General features: G+C 45.2%; 1 long non-coding RNA gene across 1 annotated transcript; it reads right to left on the bottom strand.

The window, feature by feature from the left end:
* Positions 1 to 9,799: 9,799 nt before the first annotated feature.
* LOC133233374 (uncharacterized) lies at positions 9,800 to 13,204 on the bottom strand. The gene is made up of 3 exons (XR_009731697.1): positions 12,918 to 13,204; positions 12,085 to 12,340; positions 9,800 to 10,060 (listed from the first exon to the last, which is right to left on the bottom strand). It is a non-coding gene; the product is annotated as an uncharacterized LOC133233374 (long non-coding RNA).
* Positions 13,205 to 21,856: the final 8,652 nt, after the last annotated feature.

The following is a 21,856-nucleotide window of genomic DNA, read 5'->3' as shown; positions in this document are numbered from 1 at the left end:
ACTGGCCGGAGGTCACAATTAAAGGGGGTTATTTTCCCGGTGCTCTAAGTGCAGAGTATTAATGGGGACTCCATTTGTCATGCCTTATTGGCAAAAGCATGGGAAAATATTAAAATCGCAATAAATTCAACCTCCCCCCTCCCCGCCAAATGATGCCAAATGGATTTGACTTTCTCAGGCTCCACTCCACACCAGAGCCTCCCAGTTGGAAATAAGAAGGTCTCAGAGAGGATTTGCCAGTGTGGGCAGGAAGAAGCAGGCTCACTTTATGGCCCTGTTGTTGCAAAGTTAAATGTTCTGGGTGCTTTCTTGAATCTCACATAGTGATCCTTCAGGAATAAGCCCATGCTCACGTGATCAATGTGTCTTTAATGCTGGGTCTAGTCTGAAGTTCTGGCTCAGAAACAGCGTGGTTTTAAATCCCAAGGATTCGAATTGAGACGCAAGTCCTTTTGTTATTAAAGCGTAAGAGCTTTATCTGTGGGTAGGCTTGCACGTGCACAGTGGGGCTTGCCTGTGCTTATCAAAGCAAGAGAATACACATAGGCACACACGAGCACTCACACACGAGCACACACATACACACACCCACACACACACATATACACACCACACACACTTACATACACATATCTTAATAAATTTGTTTAATTATCCTGTGTATAATTTCATATCTCATGTTTACCCAAAAATTTTTAAAAAGTTTATGCTAATTAATTATGCCTGATTTAGATATTTGTATCTTGATACCTCAGGAAAAATGATTAAATGTGATAAAAGTCGTTCAGTCATGCCCAACTCTTTGAGACCCTCATGGACTATATAGTCCATGGAATTCTCCAGGCAGAATACTGGAGTGGGTAGCCTTTCCCCTCTCCTGCGGATTTTCCCAACCCAGGAATAGAACTGGGGTCTTCTGCATTGCAGGTGGATTCTTTACCAACTGAGCTATTGGGGAAGCCAAATGTGACAATTACTAGTTAAAACCATACTTCTCATTTGAAATCTTTTGCCTGTGACATATCATGCTACTAATCCACTTTGATGTGGTTAACTTTTACTGTGAGTCGTTTTCCTGGTACAAATGGGTATGCACTCATTTGCCCAGAATTTATTTATCATTACTGGGGACTTACTATGGTCTGTTGGGCCCTGGGCCACAGACCTGGGAGCAATGGATTTGAGATGAGTTTTCTGGTCCAGGGCTTATACAGAGGAAGAGACAGCCAGCCTGAGATGGCACTGCAAGGGATATATATTATGTATCACATTATTCTATTATTATGAATTATAATTGAGCACAGTCTCAGAACTCTCACCTTATTACACTGTACAAACCCGCCATTGACTTGAACAAAAACATATTTTCATAGCCTAACGTCTTCATGTGCATACTTACAGAGTATTAGTTTTTGCATCCAAGACACGAGAGTACAATGTTATTCCAAGTTAAAGAAAATGATCTCTCCAATAATACATTCTTCCCGTTTTCTCTTCTCTGTACACATGCACACATGCCCATGAATGCAATACAATTTATCAAATTAAACGTAAACAAATTATTTAGGATCCATGCAGTACAAACAAAGGAACAGCCTTGTTAGGAACAGGAATTTATTAGCACCCCATCCTCTGAATGTGCATTGATAGAAAATATAATTAAATCAGCACATTTTACTACTCAGTCAGCATAAATTGTCGCTGGGTCTGCAAGATGGATACAGTGCATTGTTTGTGCTCATGAAGACAATAGTCTCCCAAGATGAAATCTTTCTCCTTTTATTTATTCTACAAAGGGTGCCCATGCCCAAACCCAGGCAGATAGAGACAGAAGGTTAAATAGCTTCATCCCCTGATGGTACCAGACGTTCTCATTGTCTCCATAGCTAGGGCATGGTGTAAAGGAAACGTCCATGAACCCAGAACTGACGTGAACAACTCTTAAAAGCCGCGAGTTACCTGAGGTCCAGCATTTCACACCAGATAAGACCGTGAACTGAGAGACGAAAGGGGACATGCTCTCACCCAGTGCCAAGCCTTCCAGTCTCTGAGCATGTGCTGACAGTCCGCTCGGGCGGCTGTAACAAAACGCTATAGACTGGGGAGCTTAAGCAAGGCTTCCCAGGTGTGCAGTCAGTAAAGAAGCCACCTGCCAGTGCGGGAGACGTAAGATGCACGGGTTCAATCCCTGGGTGGGGAAGATCCTCTGGAGTAGCAAATGGCACCCCACTCCAGTATTCTTGCTTGGAAAATTCCATGGACAGAGGAGTATGGTGGGTGCTATAGTCCATGGGGACTCAGAGAATCAGATCGACAGCGCACACGGACTGGCTGCAGGGCTTAAGCAGCAGCCATTTATTTCTCACCGTCTGTAGGCTGGGAAGCCCGTGATCAAGGTGCCAGCAGATTTGGTGTTAGCTGAAGGCTGGCCCCCCACCTTCCTGACTGGCAGACCGCTGCCCTCTCCTGCTGCCCTGACAGGGCCTTCCCTTGCTGAGCGCTGTTTACAAGGGCACTGATCCCACCACAGGGCCCCTGACTCGCAACCTTATCTAAATCCAATAACCTCCCAAAGGCCCCACCTCCAAACACCATCCCAGTGGGGGCCAAGGCCTCCACATGCATTTTGGGGGAACACACACATTTGGATTGTAATAGGTGCTATTGTGTTTTTAGAATAATATCCCTGAAATTCATCTCTTCTAAGATCATAGACTGTATCAAAATTGTGCAGTGTAGTTTTGAAAGACTCAATAAAGGGAAGAAAAAAAGCTGAATCCCACTTAACCAAACCAAACCAGACCAAGCTTAAAGGGCCCCAGGCTATGTGCTCAGTCAGGTCCTACTCTTTGCAGTCCCGTGAACTGGGGCCCACCAGGCTCCTCTGTCTATGGGATTGTCCCTGCAAGAATACTGGAGTGGGTTGCCATTTCCTCCTCGACAGGATCTTCCCAAACCAGGGACTGAACTCCCGCGTCTGCTGGCAGATGTATTCTTTACCACGAGCGCCCCGTGGGAAGCCCATCCAGTGACACCTTCCCTTCCTGTCCAGCTCAGGGAGGCAGAAGATGGGGGCCTGGGGCTCAGGTGTCCCCAGAGACACAGAAAGTGACAGAAGTATGTCAACCTCCAGTCCAGCCGAGAGGAAATGTTCTCGTTCCCTGTTATCACATGCAAATGCCTTGAAAACTGAACATGCTGGAAAAATAATAGTACGTGAAGGTGAGTCTTTGCCCAGAAAGGGGGATTTTTGCTGCAGGCGAGGGGCCAAGCTGATGGTCTAAGTGGCGAATTTGGTCCAGGAGTTTCTGTTCCCAGGGCCCCTCCATGTGATTGGTGGGGCCAGTGATGCCCATGGTGATCCCTGACGAGAGGTTCATGACCCAAACTCAGAAACTCCCACCTAAACGAGCTGCTAGCCGGGTACATTTTTGAAATATGTATCGATTCGAAAGCAAAATGTCCTGGCCGGCCCAGTGTTCATCAGGCAACTGGCATGAAAGTAAAAGGGCACCATGAGGCGCCAAGTACTTACAGCAAAGACCGTGGCTCCCACGGGTTCATGTCCTCCCCAGATTCTGCCCTGACCTCCCGGGAGACCAGGAGCAGTGGTGACAGGAGGGACACCGTAAGGGGTCTTCCGGCCTCCTGGCTCGAGGCAGTTGGAGATGGTCCTGGCCTGGCCTGGGTCTCCTTTCTCTCCAGGTAGAATCAGCACAAGAAGCAAGGCCGATCCAGACTGTGTTGGGGAACAGCCTACAGTTTTGCTTTTCTTTCAGCCTCTAACAGTCCTCTGAAAACTTCTAACCCATCACAGCAGGATTCATTCCCAACACGTGAATGACCCAAATCTGTTTGGCCTGAGACCAGAGGTGCATTCTCACTGAAGACACCGTTGCTGTCACTGTGCCTGTCGAGAAAAATGGGACCAGCCTGGGGGCAGAGGGTGAGGCAGGGACGGCAAAGCGAGACACCCCTGGGACCGACTCTAAGGATAGTGTCCTCCGACTAACTGGGTACAGCTGGACTAGGACTGGAGCCACAGGTCCTGAAAACCAGCAATTATGCCACAGGAGCATGAGCAGAAAGGGAGACTTTCCTGGCGGTCCAGTGGCTAAGACTCTAAGCTCCCAGTGCAGCAGACCCAGGTTCAATCCCTGGTCAGGGAACCAAGTCTCACATTTCACAGCTAAGAATCTGTATGCCGAGATAAAGCCCCCATGGGCAGCAACCAAGATGGAAGGTCCCCCGTGCCTCAACTAAGACCCAGCGTGGCCAAATAAAATAAATAATTTTTGTGTAAAGAAGGCTTGAGAAAGTATTGAGCCCAGGATCTAGACTCCCAGATTGCACTCATTGTCCAGAAAAGAAGAAGAGGAAGAGGAGGAGGGAGAAGGTAGAGGAAGAGAAGGAAACATGTTGTGAAATGAAAATTAAAGGTACCCACATAAAGGAAATCCTGTATATGCTAACAAAGATACATACTGTACAATTCCATCCATGTGATATCCCACAATGGACAAAATAATCAGTCTACGTGAGTCAAAGTCAGAATGGTGATATCTGAAGAGGAGGCTAGATTGGAAAGGGTGCCAGAGAACATTCTGGGTGATGAAACGTTGTATTTCTTATCTTGGGGGCGACTACGAGACGGGGGCAACTGTCAAATGTCATTGATCCAAAGTACCACGATCTGTGCATTTTGCTAAATGTAAACAGTGTCTTGAAGACGATGCCTATGTTAATAATACTATAATAATGCAATGCTTTCTTTATCTACTTTATTACTAGACCCCTGCTCGGCCATGTGGATATCTTTGAACGAAATCGCCCGAGTCGTTGTGAGACCTGATCCCAGCAGGCGGCGGTGGCTTTCATTTTCAGGCTTCTTGAGTGTCCTTTTCTGCCTGTGACACCGTGGAGTTCTGTGTAAATAAATAATGGTGCGAGCAGCACGTGGAACCCCCACTTAACCTGTGAGTTGCAAGGTTATTTTTGTAGCTGTGTCCTGTCTTCCAGTGAGGAGGGTGATTTATGGTTTTCAGCCGAGCGTCATCATCATTGTTCTCACCTTTGTTTCCATCATAGTTAATTAAAGGGAAGGTCATTGTCACCTTATGTTTTAAACCTCCTTAACATAATATATCACGCTTGGTACACTTTAATAAGGGGATTTGTGAAGGAATGGTGTAATAGGAAAAAAGTTTACAGCATAATCCATCCTGTTCACAATTACACTTTAGCTGTTGCACATAATGAAAGTTAATAAGTAGACAAAATGAAGGGTCCGTCTTGGGATTCATTCAAGTGTTGATTAATTGGCTGGGTGATGTAATGGAACAAGGAGATACCTAGCTTTTCTAAACTGCAGGCGAATGTGGCCAAAGCAAACCCTATTTAAAGGACAATCTCTCCTTCCTTTTTTCCTTGCAAACTGTCGCCCCCAAACAATATGAAATTAATTAAACAACTGTTTATTGAATGCCTTCCGTGTGCCAGGCACACACAAAACCCGGGACACAAAGGGTGAGGTAAGACACAGTCCCTCCCCGGGGGGCAACACAGACCAGTGCTGATGGGGGTACAAAGGAAGGACAAATTATTTATTCTCAACGGTTACTCCTGGGGATATCAGAATTAGTTAAGATTCATAAGAATGTCTGAAATAATATTAAGTATGCCAAGCACATCTGCCAAGAAAGTGTTAAATCCTTTCTCCAAAGCCATTTATTTTATTTAACAAACACTTAAAAAGCACTTACTAAAAGACAGGCATTGTTCTAAGTGTTCTCCAAATATGAAGTCATTTAATACCTACAACGTCCCTGATGAGGAAGGGGTCATTATTACTCATACTTTATAAATACAGAGCCTGAGCCACAGAGCACTCCAGTTATTTAGCCAGGTTTGTCTGTTTCTCGAGAATCTGAGTGCATATCCACTACCTTTGTGCTACCTTTACAATAAAATTTCTTTTCAAGGTTTCAAAAGATAATGACTTTTAACAAAATTTTCAAGTGAAAGGGACAGTTTTGCGTAAAGATCTGACAGAATTCTGCATTTCTAACAGTAATTCAAGCCCATGTTAATCAAACAACTCACCTAAACTAAAGAGACCACCCACCCAGTAAAATAAGTTACTGACCCAGTCAAGTTTTAGCAGAATATGAAGCAAGGTGGGAACACCTGTTTCCCCCTATACATTTGCAACAGGGAAGGGGAAAGAGCAAATCTAGGATGAGGAACACCTGGAGTGGAACTTCATTCCTCGGGAGGAACGTCATCGTGACCGAGGTTCAAGGCATTCACCCACGACCTGACTCGCTATTCGGCATCGGCAAGCCCACCTTTGATCTGCATCCCTCTAGGATACAGGTGGACACAAGTTTGCCTAATGTGAAAGAAGAATGCAGACTAACATACAGCATCAGTGGTCAATTGAGAACTGGGCATAAACACTGTGGTGAGCAGCTTCTAGGATGGACTGCAAGGATCTCTGCTTCCTGGTGACCCCTGCCCTTGACTGTGGACTGGACCAAGGGACTCGCTTCCAGTTGCTAGAAGGCGGGAGGGGTGGTGGGAGCCAATTTGCAGATTAAGCTACAAAGACTGTTACTTTGCTGTTGGCTCCTGTCTGCCTCACTTGTTCACTCTCGCGATCCCTGAGCTGCTCTAGAAACGCCCGTGAGGCAAGGAGCTGAGGTGGCCTCACTCCAACCGGCTGCCAGGAACCAAGTCCTGCCAATAAACAGGGAGCGACTGGAGGCAGAGCCTCCCCGCTTGAGATTCCAGATGAGACCACAGCCCTGCTGGGAATTTTGCTGCAACTTCACAAGAAACCCCAAGTCTCAAGATAAACTGGGGTCACCCAGAGGAGCTGCTCTCACACTTCTGACCCACAGAAAACGAGACAAGACAATGAATTGTTTTAAGCCATTAACTTTTACATGTGATTTGTTATGGAACAATAGATAATAAAGGACCTATCTTTCATCACGTATCAATTTTCCAAGAAATGCAAGGAAAGTGGGGAAGACATTGAATGAAGAAGAGGTAAGAGGTATCTTCCGTCTTTAGGGGGTTTTCAGTTTAGCAGAAACACTTGAGTCCGTGACATGAACACTTCCTGATAAAACTCTGTGTCATGCAACTTTGGGGCTTCCCTGGCGGCTCAGATGATAAAGAATCTGCGAGCAATGAAGGAGACCTGGGTTCAATCCCTAGGTCAGGAAGAACCCCTGGAGAAGGAAACTGCAACCCACTCCAGTATTCTGGCCAGGAAAATCCCATGGAAGGAGAAGCCTGGTGGGCTATAGTCCATGGGGTTGCAAAGAGTCAGAAATGACTGAGTAATGAACACTTTCTCTCTCTTCACGTCACTCTGTCAATGTGGGACACGGGAGCCTCTGTGAACTTTCAAGTAAAAGAGACAACACAGGAAGTCCTAAATGATGAAACATGGGTTCTTGACATTCATCAGTATATTTATGTCTCATTTAATGTCAGTAGATCATGGATAATGGATGCAATGTGAACAAATGTTTTTCGTAATTTTGTATGTAGAGATAGGCCTGGTGGGTCACCTGGAAATTGGGAAACTCTGTAGCACCCTGTTATTCTCACCATCTCCTCTGTTGTATTAAATACAAGTAAGAATGGTGAGATAAATGGGGAAACAGTGGAAACAGTGTTAGACTTTATTTTGGGGGGCTCCAAAATCACTGCAGATGGTGACTGCAGCCATGAAATTAAAAGATGCTTACTCCTTGGAAGGAAAGTTATGACCAACCTAGATAGCATATTGAAAAGCAGAGACATTACTTTGCCAACAAAGGTCCACTTAGTCAAGGCTATGGTTTTTCCAGTGGTCATGTATGGATGTGAGATTTGGACTGTGAAGAAAGCTGAGCGCTGAAGAATTGATGTTTTTGACCTGTGGTGTTGGAGAAGACTCTTGAGAGTCCCTTGGACTGCAAGGAGATCCAACCAGTCCATTCTGAAGGAGATCAGCCCTGGGATTTCTCTGGAAGGAATGATGCTAAAGCTGAAACTCCAGTACTTTGGCCACCTCATGCAAAGAGTTGACTCATTGGAAAAGACCCTGATGCTGGGAGGGATTGGGGGCAGGAGGAAAAGGGGACAAAAGAGGATGAGATGGCTGGATGGCATCACTGACTCGATTGATGTGAGTTTGAGTGAACTCCAGGAGTTGGTGATGGACAGGGAGGCCTGGTGTGCTGCGATTCACTGGGTCGCAAAGAGTCAGACACGACTGAGCAACGGAACTGAACTGAACTGAAGAATGGTGAGAGAAACAAGCAAAAATAAACAAGTGAGATCTAATTAACCTTAAAAGCTTTTGCAAAGCAAAAGAAACCATAAACAAAATGAAAATAGAGCCTATGGGATGGAATAAAATATTTGCAAATGATGCAAGCTACGAGGGGTTACTTTTCAAAATATAGAAACAACTCATACAGCTCAATACCAAAAAAAAAATGGTCAGAAGGCCTAAACAGACATTTCTCCAAAGAAGACATACATATGGCCAACAGGCACATGAAATGATGCTCAAGATCGCCAGTTATTAGAGAAATGCAAATCAAAACTTCAATGAGGTATCACATCACACTGGTCAGAATGGCAATCATCGAAATGTCTACAAAGAATAAATGCTTGAAAGGCTGTGGAAGAAAGGGCACCACCCACACTGTGGGCAGGAGTGGAAGCTGGCGCAGCCCCTCTGACGGATGATACGGAGGATCCGTAAGACTGAAAATGGAGCTACTGTACGGCCCTGCAACTCCATTCCTGGGCATGTGTCTGAAGAAGACTGTAATACGCATGCATATATGCCCCTCAATTTTCATGACAGCACTGTTTACACTAGTCAGGACATGGAAACAACCTAAATGCCCACTGGTGGAGGAAGGGATCAAAATGTGGTGATACAGATGATGAAATATTACTCAGCCATAGGCAAAAACAATGCCATTTGCGGCAACAGTAGATGGATCTAGATATTGTCATACAGAGCGAAGTAAGTCACAGAAACACAAATGCATGATATCACTTATATGTGGCATCTAATAAAACTGGTACAAATAAACTTGTTCATGAAGCAGAAACAGACTCACAGGCACAGAAAACAAACCTATGGTTACAAAGAAGCGGGGATGGATAAATTAGGGGCTTGGGATTAACAGATACGCACTCCTCTGTATAAAATAGATAACCAACAAGGACCTATTGCACAGCACAGAGAACTATATTAAATATTTTGTAATAACCTATATGGGAAAAGAAACTGAAAAAGAAGACATCTCTACTATCTATTTATAGCTTGAACAATTTGCTATATACCTGAAATGTTGTAAGTCAACTATTAGTGAGTGAGTGTTAGTTGCTCAGTTGAGTCTGAGTCTTTGCGACCCCATGGACTATATCCTGCCAGGCTCTTCTGTCCATGGGCTTCTCCAGGAAAAAACAATGGAGTGAGTTGCCATTCCCTTCTCCAGGAGATCTTCCTGACCCAGGGGTCAAACCCAGGTCTCCTGCAATGTAGACAGATTCTTTACCCTCTGAGCCACCAGAGAAGTCTATATAAACTACATTTATTAAGTCTAAATGAACTATACGTCAATAAAAGAAATCAAAGTTAAAACAAGGAATGGCATGAGACAGGATAATATGAAGGATGACAAGCCTGCTTTTCTTCCAACAAATACAAAACCAGCAGCTTACACAGTTATTGTGCTGGGGATTTTTGTTTTGTTTTTTATTTTATTTTTTAAATTAAGTAATTTATTTTAATTGGAGGCTCATTACTTTACACTGTGCTGGAGATATTTATATGCAAAGAATATGCCTCATACATCTCCTTTTACATATTCAAGGAAACACTTTAAAATTCAAAACACAATGTATGTGAGCTGCCTGACTTTGTCCACATGTGGCTGTGGAGATGATCTCAAGAGGACGGAGAGGCTTCACAAGCATGACTCGAGCTCCCAAGATCCTTCACATATTTATCTTGATATTTTATGTCCAACGTAGTCATCTGTGTTTGAAAGAAAAACAATTATAACCAATTATAAAATTGGGAAGGAGTACATCAAGGCTGTATATTATCACCTTGCTTATAACTTATATGCAGAGTACATCATGTGAAATGCCAGGTTGGATGATGCACAAGCTGAAATCAAGATTGCTGGGAGAAATATCTATAACCTCAGATACACAGATGACACCATGCTTATGGCAGAAAGCGAAGAGGAACTAAAGAGCCTCTGATGAAGGTGAAAGAAGAGAGTGAAAAAGCTGGCTTGGAACCCAACATTCAAAAATCTAAGATTATGGCACCTGGTCCCATCACGTCATGGCTAATAGATGGGGAAAAAGTAACAGATTTTATTTTCTGGGACTCCAAAATCACTGCAGATGGTGACTGCAACCATGAAAGTAAAAGATACTTGCTCTTCAGAAGAAAACTACAACAAACCTAGAGAGTGCACTAAAAAGCAGAGACATTACTTTGCAGACAAAGGTCCATATAGAAAAAGTTATGTTTTTTCCAGTAGTCATGTATGGATGTGAGAACTGACCCATAAAGAAGGCTGAGCACTGAAGAATTGATGCTTCTGAATGGTGATGCTAGAAAAGACACTTGAGAAACCCTTTGACTGCAAGAAGATCAAACCAGTCAATCCTAGAGGAAATCAATCCGGAATATTCATTGTAAGGAGTGATGCTGAAGCTGAAGTTTCAGTAGTTTGGCCACCTGATGTGAAGAGCCAACTGAGACTGGGAAAGATTGAGGGCAGGAGGAGAAGAGGGCAGCAGAGGATGAGATGGTCGGATGGCATCACTGACTCAGTGGACATGAGTTTGAGTAAACTCCGGGAGATAGCGAAGGACAGGGAAGCCTACTGTGCTGCAGTCCATGGGGTCACAGAGTTATATAGGACTTAGTGACTGAACAATGTTAAAAATAATTCCTTCATAGTTTTTTTTTTAATTTTCAACAGTTTCTCATCAAAACAATTCTAAAAGGGAATAGAATATCACTTAATTTCTTAGGGAAACATTTCCAATTTCCAGTAATAGGAAACAATAATCTTTTATGATCTATGTTGAAACACCAGTCTAGTGGGATTCTTTCTCTGTTTGGTGTAGTGTTCCAGACAAGTATTCACGACAATGGTACATTGAGTTCCTGTGGCAGAGACCACAAATTTGCCTCTCTGGACCTTGTGAAAATCACTTCCTTGCTGGCAAAACATTTTTAAAATTAATTTATCTATTTTAATTGGAGGCTAATTACTTTACAAAATTGTGGTGGTTTTTGCCATACATCGACATGAATCAGCCACAGGTGTACATGTGCTCCCCGATCCTGAACCCCCCTCCCCACTATGGCCTGTAAGAAGGTAGATGGATATGGAAAGAAAAATACTTATAGGTAATCACCTTCCCCTAACCCTAATCCTCACCCTAACCCTGCCTGTAGTGGGTACTGAGGGATGCCCTCCACTAATTACCAGCCGCATGGCTGTGACTAAGTGACAATAATTTTGTCCTCAGTGTAATTAAATAAAAATATACCTCTCACTCTCCTTTAGGATGAGTGCTTCCAGAAAAAAAAAAAAAAAGAAACAAAACTTCTGCAAATCACTAAGCTGACCAGCCGTCTCAAGGTGGATGCTCCATTTCTAATGGTCACCACTATTTCCGTTCCTGAAATTCTCTGATTGTTACTTCCAGCATTATTTTATTAGAGTGGCAACTCCTGAGTCTTTTCACCAAAGGGAAAATTCTATACCTGAGAAACTAGGAATGAAAAAAGTATAGCCCCGCTTGGAACTTTGAACAATACGTTTATGAAGCTGAAAAAATGGCACACTTCAACTCTGTTCATCCCTGAATGATTGAGGAAGACTCCCCAGGGCTGGCTGGGATCTTTTCTTTCTGCTCTGACCCACTGGTGCTGTGGCTGACACAAGCTGGCACTCAATACCTGGCAAAAGACTGGCTTCTTTAATGCCTCCTACAATAGGAGAAACTTCATCCCTTTTAATTACTTACAGGAAAGTTTTGAGATGATGGAATTCCCCTGAATTCCTGGCTGGAAGGATAGCTCCTGTGTCTTAGCCAGTTTCATCCTTTCCTCTTACTTGGCTTACTTTGAGGAACAGAGGATTATCTTAGATAGACTAGGTTTCAGCTCGACTCCATTGATTGTTTTTCATGGCAGACTCTCATGAGCAGCTCTTCTTATTCAGTAACAATGACACAAAGATTAGCATGACTTACTGAGGTCCCAAGCCTTGTGGAGTCTGGGCTGTAAGAGTGTGAACGAATATGCTTGCATCACAACAAGAACTCATACTTTTCTAGCTAGTCAGGTAGAAACACCAAGTCAGGGCCCCAGCAGGTGCAGCAAGACTCTAGGCCATCGAGGTGAGTCCACGTGGGTGGGAAACTGCTTCCCCAACCGCTGAATTCTGTGTCCGTGGCTCCCCAGCAATGTGGGCACCTTAGGACACGTGGTGACATGTCTGCAGGGCTTTCTCACGGACAGTCTCTATTCATTTCTCTTTTCTTATGATTGGCCATCCTTCCTGTGTCTTTGCATACCTCAGTGTTTTGGTTGAAAACTGGCTATTCTGTAGGTTATAAAGTAGTAGTTCTGGAAGTGAGACTCCCTCCCCAGCCCCCCTCCCTGGGGTTTGCTGTGGCTGCCTGCTGTGAGTTCCCGTTTGCCAGCTTGTTGGTTTCTCCATGTTTTCATGTCTATGAAATGAAGGCAAGTCTGGTTAAATTCTGTCCTTTTATAAATGCCAATCATTTGTCTCATAACAGAAGCCATCAGCGCCTCCTTCCCTGACTTCGAGCAAGAATAAATAAGTCTCACTCACATGCATATTATCACTCCCAGGGGGACACTTTCCCTCCTGAAGTCTAGTAGCAGAAGCAGTAGAAATTGCGGAGAAGTTCAAGCTGAGTCACTACCCCCTTTGTCAAATCCAGCCCTGATGACACAGAATGATTAAGCCCGAAGATAAATTTTGAGTTGGACAAAGAGCAGTACACTAAACAGCTATGTCCTGTTAGAGAATTCCCAGCTCCCCACACTGGCTGCCTCCATCTGCTGTCTCTGCCTTCCTTCCCTGGCTAACTTGCCAGTTCCCAGCCCCGAGACAGAGCCACTGGCCTAATCAGCCTCTCAAAGATGCCCCTAGTCTCAGCTCCGGTTGGGGGTGGGGGAAGGACTGCAGGGAACCCAAAGAAGAAGAGCCCCGCCCCCCCGCAGGTTTAGTCACATGCCTGTCGCATGTCTGTGCCTTGAGGGGGGCGCGGTTTGGGAACTGCTTTTAGGATCCACGTAAAGAGGTAAGAGTTTGGACATGAATTCGAGCAATGTCTGGGAGAGGGCGGACTTCCGTTGTGGCTCAGCTGGTAAAGAATCTGCCTGTAATGTGGGATACTTGGCTTTGATTCCTGGGTTGGGAAGATCCCCTGGAGAAGGGAAAGGCTACCCACTCCAGTATTCAGGCCTGGAGAATTCCGTGGACTGTATACTCCATGGGATCACAAAGAGTTGGACAGGACTGAGTGACTTTCCCTTTTCACTTTCTTTCTGGGAAATAGTGGAGGACAGAGGAGCCTGGTGCACTGCAGCTCAAGGGGTCGCAAAGAATCGGACACAACTGAGCAACTGAACAACAAAAAGGAAGAGGTTCGGGGCATCTCTCCTTAATTCCAAGAGAGAAGCCGGTCTTCAGGAGGCAGTGACCACCTAACCCAGCCCCTCAGGCTGAAAGCACTGCTTTAAACACCATGAGGATGGCCTGGCCCATTTCTGTCTTACAGAAGGTAAACAATTTTGCAAAAGGAAGCTTCTGTGAGGGTCCCAGGCTGCCTAAAGACCACATGCACATCTGTCTCACTCCTCCAGCTCCTCACAGGTGACATCCCTGAGCTTCTTAACTGGATGCTGGATGCCCATCTCTCTGCAGAGAAGGTAGAAATCTATGGGGCCTCTGCTACCCCAACTACACAGCACAGGACACTCAGGGGTGATCTGACAGCAATCCCACCTCTCACATAATATTTTTAATTATATGCAACATACTTTTCAGAGAGCCTAGTGATGTCTTTCAGATATCATAGTATAAATTATTTGATAAAAATGCATGGTTCAGGATTGTCAAACAGCTTTAGGTAATGACTTAGAGAATGGTCTTCCCCCCCTTTTTTTGCTCTTTCATTGGCCAAACTTTTCTCCAGTTTTGATTTCTGCCTTAAAACTCCCGCTAGGACCTGCTTTGTGAGGTTGACACCTGTGAACCCACTGGCAGCATGACTGATTCGTCAGGGGGATCTTGCTGTTCTGTGAGAATGCAGGCCAGTGGTCCAGAAGATGCGGTTCTCTGCAGTTTCAACAGACCCCTGTGCTAAGGGTCTGGCTCCTCAAACTTGCTTCCTGTTGATGGGCACATCTATGAGGATTCTCACACACACACACACTGCTCTGTCTCCTACTCCTCCACTGTCTCCAGTGACCACAGTTTTAGACTTGTTTGAAATAAAACATACTTTGCTTCTTGACTGAATGACCAATTTCCTAAAGTAATGGTTCCTACTGAGTTCCAGTGGTTCTAGCCAGCTGAAGGGTCTCTCCTGGTTTTCTGAGTGTTAACCATTCAGCATCTGGTTTATCACTTGAAGGCTTAGGGTCCACCTCCATGCACACTTATCTGTTTGTCTTAGCTTTGAGTATCTGCATATGACAGGAGCCAGTGGGGTCACAAAGAGTCTGGGGCCTCCGACCCACTCAGGGTCTTGTAGCTGAGTGGGGCTCAGAGTTGCTGAATGAGATTTACCACATAGACTGTGACCAGCTGAACAAGGAGGCACAAGCTGCCCGCAGGGTGTTGGCAGTCAGCTCCTCAGCCTCCGATCTCCCACCTTGAGGAAGGGAAAATCTCGGGTCATTTTGATTGAAGGTGCAGTTACCATTCACATACACAAAGGAAGCAATGTCAGGAGATTTATTCCTTCACAGACGCCAGAATGGGAATGCGGTCACTAGTTTTTGTAGGCCTCAATTGTTGTTCTTCAGTTGCTACGTTGTGTCTGACTCTGCCAGGCCTCCCTGTCCTTCACCATCTTCTGGAGTTTACTCAAACTCATGTCCATTGAGTCGGTGTTGTCATCCAACCATCTCATCCTCTGTTGCCTCCTTTTCCTCCTGCCTTCAATCTTTCCCAGCATCAGGGCCTATTTCAATGAGTTGGCTCTTGGAAGCAAGTGGCCTAAGTATTGGAGTTTTAGCATCAATCCTTCCAATTAATATTTAGAATTGATTTCCTTTAGGATTGACTGGTTTGTAGCTCTCAGTTTCCTGTCTCTCTTGGCTTTTGTGTCTCTCACACCTTCTGTCTCCCAGCTTCCTTTATCTTGCCACTTTCTGTGTCTCAACGCCTTTTGTGTCTCTCAGCTTCCTGTGTCTCTCAGCTTCCTGTGTCTCTCAGCTTACTGGGTCTCCCACCACTTCCTATGTCTCTCACACCTCTTATCTCTCCCAGCTTCCTGTGTCTCTCACCACAGCCTGTGTCTCTCACACCCCTTGTGTCTCTCAGCTTCCTATGTCTCTCAGCTTCCTGTGTCTCTCACCACTTCCTGTGTCTCTCACATCTCTTAACTTCCCCAGCTTCCTGTGTCTCTCAGCACTTCCTGTGTCTCCCAGCTTCCTGTGCTTCTCCTCTAGTGACTGGAAAGCCTGTGGATTCCAGCCGTGTGTCCGCCCCAGCTTCACCCCAGCATCCCCGTCAGCAGTTTCTAGTCACATCAGGCACCTCCACAGGACCCACTCCCTCTGTCCCCTGACTCCTGCTCCCCTGTTTCCTGTGCTGTCCAAGAATTTCAGAACGGTGCCCAAATGCCTGACCACTTGCAGTACAGAACCTTTACCCATGATGCATTTGGAAGTTTTAAAAATCATCGAGAAAGATCAACTTCAAATTTCTCATAGATGAGTAAACTGTTATCAGAGAAACACATTCTCCCAGTGACAAGAGAGAAAAAAAAACGAACAGAGTGCTTGCCCAATCCCTTTTCAAATGTGGAATCAATACAACCTCCTAACATTGTTTCCAGGTTACCTTTTAGCTGGTGTAGAGGGAAGAGGGGTCTGTGAACACTAATACATGCAAACAACTCAGCATTTAACCACGGCATGAGGATTTTCTCAAAGAAGAAACACATACACACACTTTCTCATTGGTTCTCCAATTTATCATCATATTCTCTTAAACTCTGGGGTGTTGCATTTTAAGGTCCTATTAAATAAATCAAAAGAGCATATTATCTGAAATTAGGAGCCAGACAGGACAGCAGCTAAAATTAATTCACCATAGTAATCTCCTCCTAAGACAAATTCCCCTGAGGGAAAACATTATATGCCCATTTCCATGGGCAGAGGTTTAAATATATCTCTCCTATTAACTTTACATGCCTAAATCCCTGTGCATTAAAATAAAAATGTATCTCTCCTCTCAGAAGAGAAAACTGAAGTCTGCACTGCCCTCTAAATGAGTCCAATTAAATGTAATCAAGTTACACATCTACGCTTTAGAACCATATGGGACATATGACAGAGAAAACAGACCTAAAGACACACGTGCCCGGGTACGTTTCCAAGCAGCTCAACCCAACCCTTGCCTCGCCAATGAAAGGAAAACGCAGACTGAGAGCTACCGACACGGCCCCATGCGTGCAAAAATCCAGCCATCCTAAACCCTTCATCCTGAAGCTACACGTGCAAAAATAATAACTGTGTGCAGCAGAAGGGTTGTTCAACCACCAGTACCCAAATTCCACTTCCTCTCACCTCCAGTGGGTCTGGGTGGGGGGCACCGAGTGTGGGGTGGGGTTAGCTGGAGATAAGGCGATAGGGGGCTAGAAGCCCTGCTTGGATTTCAAACTGGTCAACTTGTCAAAGCTTTATGTGGGAGCCAATTACATTAATTTTCCACAGCCGCCAAATACATATTTCATTTCCATCTCCCACAAGAGATGGGGTCCAGGGATCCTGTTTCGCAAGGCTCTTATCACTAAGTAACATTCATACCCCCAAAGGAACCCTTGGCAGCCGGTGGCCCGGGCTGCCTGGTGTTGCCGTGGAGCCGCTCGGAGCCGCACACGCTCGGGGACAATGGGCCGCCACGACGGCTGCATTGTCAATAAATTTCAATTACACTAATTGCCAAGAGTTCAATGAGTGCACTTTGAAGAGGGGGAGAAAGGACTATAAAAAAAAAAAAAGAAAAAGAAAAACAGGAGCTTATGCCTCGTAGGGCTAAAGAAAAGGAAGTAATAAATAGTCTGTGTTTTCTAATGGGGGCATTCAAGTATTTTTCAACATGGCTTAACCAGATTTTACAAGCTGTTCCAGCTTCAGGGATCCTGTTTTACATTTCTTTGTTACTATCTCCAAACAACATATACAGACACTCAATTATGTGGTGTTATATTTCAGGGGAGATTTAATTTCTAAGTAGCTCTTTCTTTTTTTTTTTTTCTTTAAGCACGTCCATCTGCTCTGTTTGGATGGATACTGTGCGGAGTGAATTTGGGAAGGGTAATTTATGAATGGACAGGACTGCTTTAAAAAACTAACCCAGAGGATGCTCTTGATTCTAGGTGGAGCGTACCTGTTCCATACTTTCAAAGAATGGACAACATTTCAAAGGGACCTTCTGAGGACCATGTATAGATGTGGCTGGGGACCGTGACATCTTTATAAGGTGGAGGGGTCTTGACCGGTTTTTCAGAATTGCATAGCTCATCATCACAGACACTCATTTCAGTCTTTACAAAGAAAAGACAGAATAAGAAGCAGAAAGACTTCAGGGCATTTAAGACGTTGGGTGGCTCCCAAGCCTGCTGGGTACCAGGGCACCAGCTGGTCATGCAGCTTAGGACCTCGGGTACAGAAGGGACACACCCCACGAGGCCGACCCAGACTCTGAGTGTGTCCCTGTCTCTGGTGCCCCGTGCTGAGGCCTGGCTGGGCAGGGGGGCAGGGAGCCCCGGCGGCTAACCAGACCACACACCTGCTGGTGGCTCCCATACTGGTATTGAAAGGATGGCATCAGGCTTCCTTCCCCTGCAGGTGCCCTTTGCCAGAGCTGGTTACAGCAGAGAGATCATGGGCCCGGAGTCAACTGGCTGGAACCGCGGCACCAGCCTGCATGGGCTGCTGGTTCGTTTGTGAAATGCAGACAACAGCGAACTCTTCCTGTAGCCAACACCGGGCACCAGGCACCATACTAAGCTCTTTCTTCATCTTCACTCATCAAACCTGAACAGAGAAATGGGCTCTTAGTAAAGTTACCTTGCCTCAGTGCTACTTTTAATTTATAGCGTTGCCTCTTGTGAGGATATTTTTATTTTAAACGGTACTGCTTCCCTTGTAGCTCAGTCGGTAAAGAATCTGCTTGCAGGGCAGGAGACCCGGGTTCGATCTCTGGGTTGAGAAGATCCCCTGGAGAAGGAAATGGCAATCCACTCCAGTACCCTTGCCTGGAAAATCTCACAGACAGAGGAGCCTGGTGGGCTGCAGTCTATGGGGTCGCAAAGAGTCAGGCATGACTGAGCGAGTAACACTTACTTACTTACTTATGCTTATTGAATGGAAAGCTTTGTGCTCTATAAAGGGGGTTAAGCGTTGAGGAGCAGATGGGGAAACTGCAGAAGCTTGATCTTTGGAAACTCGGTGCTAACTACACCCTGGGAGGATTAACAAAATTGAGGTAGGATCAGCATGGCACTTCTGAGCAGGTCTTGGGGAGGCAGGCGTAGGGCTGTGCCCACTGGAGGACCGTGTCCTGGTGAACAGAACAGTCAGCAGGTCAGTGCGTAGGTGTGTGAACACCTCACACTGGCGAGCTGTCTCTATCAAGGTGAGCAGGGTCAGGCCCCCACGTGCCTCTAGCTGGTGTGCATTTGGTTGCACAGAGCATCCTCTCAGCCCTCTGACATCCTTTGTCCAGGAAGGGTCACCACTGAGGTTCAACAATTTTTTAAAGAAGAACAGAATGGAATGGGAAGGTGAGAAAGGACTGTTTAGGACCATCAGACTCTTTGATCCTCAGTGTCTTTTATTATTGACATTTAGGAACAAAGATCAGAGGACATTGCTGTGTGTGTGTGTGTGTGTGTGTACTCACACTCAAGAGTATGTATGTGGATAACAGAGGTCCAAAGTTATCTTCTACAAGAGTATAAAAAATTCATACAAATACAATTTGAAAAAAAATGAGGCAATTTGGAAAATAGGTTCAAATGAGAGGCACCTCATCCCTGCAAAGTTTGTTTCTCTTAATCTTGAAGCTTCTGCTGCTCAGTGGGTTGGGCAGGAGGTGAGGTCTTTGACCCCAAACTGCAACTTTCTTTTGGGAGAGGTCTGGTCCCCCACAATCCCATGGCTGCTGCCATTACAGTCGATCTCAGACGGCCCTGCAACTAGCAATGTCTTGCTAATGTTCACAGACGGAGTCTTAGATATTAGGTGAATGAAAGATCTTGTCATTTGTTTATACATTTGAGATGAGCTCAAACACATTTATCCAAATAGTCTCCTTAAGAAAGAATACACACAAGTCCCTTTGAGGGAATATGGGGAAAATAATTAATGTTTGCATTTGAGCAATGGATGAAAGGAAATGGAGATTGATTATTAGAAATCCAGAGTTAAGTGCAAACTTCCAGGTGACTTTAAGTTATCTTTCAAGTGGTGATTAATCAGATATGAGGGGAAAGATGTTTGCATCGGGGGCAAATGAATGGGAAGTTGGCTACAGTGTGTGTAGCTAAGTTAGCTACAGTGAGGAGGCTGTGTGTGCCCTCAAGAGACACTTTCTGCAGGACTTCCCTGGTAGTCCAGCGGTTACGAATCGACCTACGAATGCAGGGGACACGGGTTCCATCCCTGGTAGGGGAGGATCCCACAGGCCACAGAGCAACTAGACCTGTGCACCACAGCTACTGGGCCCATGTGCCTAGAGCCCGAGGTCCGCAACAAGAGAAGCGCCGCAGGGAGACTCCCACACACTCTCCGCAATGTGAGAAAGCCCGCGTGCAGCAGTGAAGATCCAGTGCAGCCAAAAACTGATGGAGAAAGCCACTTTACACAACTCAGGAAATCAGCGGAAATTAAGAAAAGCAGCCCTCCTGGGCCCAGAGCAAAGGAACCCACTCAAATGATGCAAGCAAGGAAAGTACGAACGAACATGAAAGACAGAAAGTGGGGAAGGAGAATTAGGGCAAAGCTGTAAAAAGCTATTTCAATTAAAAAATGTAGCGCATTTATGTTTAAGGAGGTTTCATGCTCTTTTATTATTGACATTTAGGAATGTTATTTATTTGTACAAGCTGAGCTTTCATCAGTATTTTCTCCTAGCACAGAGCTTGCTTGTTTGTTTAATTGCTTATTTAATGTAGCATTTGTTGGCTTCTTCAGCTATCAAGTAACAGGGCATTTAGATCAATATCCTAGAGAAATCCATGAGATAAGATGAAAAAGCATCACCACAGCCCTTGAAAAGTGGGCAATATTAATTTCACTCAAAAAGCCCCACGCTTTACTCAGGAAGCAGAATGGACCCTCGGGGACATTTACCCACAGGCATTAAGCCATGACAGTTAGGAATATTGCTGCCTTGGCCTTCAGGAAGGTTAAATGCATCTTGAGAAGTGCCGTCTTCTGTTATTTCCAGACAAACAGAAGTACAAATTATTGTTTTACCAATCTTGATCCTGTCTCATTTTAGAGAAAGCCATCTCTCTGCTTCTCCCCGAGTTTGCAGTGATTATATTGTCATTATCATTGTTGTCTTATCATAACGAGGTTGACAGTCATGATGACAGTCTTACCAGGTGATGCTCACTGAGACCTTCCTGTGGGCCAGTTTGGACTAAGCATTTTTGCATGCATGATCACTTTAAGTGTTCTGAAACATCCCATAGGGCAGTGGTCCCCAACATTTTTGGCACCAGAGACTAATTTCGTGGAAGACAATTTCTCCACGGACCAGGGATGGGGAGGATGGGTTGGGGATGATTCAATCTCATTGCATTTATTGAGTACTCTGTCGTAGTTGGGCTTCCCTTGTGGCTCAGCTGCGAAAGAATCCACCTGCAATCCCTGGGTTGGGAAGATGCCCTGGAGAAGGGAAAGGTGGGTAGCATTCTGGCCTGGAGAATTTCACGGACTGTCCATGGGGTCGCAAAGGGTCGGACACGACCGAGCGACTTCCACTTCACTTTTGCTGTTGCTGTTGTTCAGTCGCTCAGTCATGTCTGACTCTTTGCAACCCCGTACACTGTAGCTCACCAGGCTTCCCTGTCCTTCTCCATTTCCTGGAGTTTGCACAAACTCATGTGCATGGAGTCAGCTGAGTCAATAAAGTACATTGTGCACTTTATTTCTGTTATTATACCATCAGATCCACCTCAGATCACCAGGCCTTAGATCCCAGGGGCTGGGGACCCCTGCCATAGGGCAGCTATTACTGTGTGTTACGTAGCTTCAGTCGTGTCTGACTCTTTGAGACCCCAAGGACTGTAGCCCAGCAGGCTCCTCTGTCCATGTGAATTCTCCAGGCAGGAATCCTGGAGTGGGTTGCCAGGCCCTCCTCCAGGGCATCTTCTCAACCCAGGGATGGAACCCGGGTCTTTTATGTTTCCTAAATCGGCAGGAGGATTCTTTACCACGAGTGCCACCTGGGAAGTAGATATTACTACTGACTGTATTTTATACAAAGTACAAACTCAAAGAAGATATGTAACC

This window comes from Bos javanicus, chromosome 20 (assembly GCF_032452875.1).
Source record: "Bos javanicus breed banteng chromosome 20, ARS-OSU_banteng_1.0, whole genome shotgun sequence".
Taxonomy (NCBI): domain Eukaryota; kingdom Metazoa; phylum Chordata; class Mammalia; order Artiodactyla; family Bovidae; genus Bos; species Bos javanicus.
The sequence above is the reverse complement of the archived record's forward strand: the minus strand, read 5'-3'. Positions and strand labels throughout refer to the sequence as shown.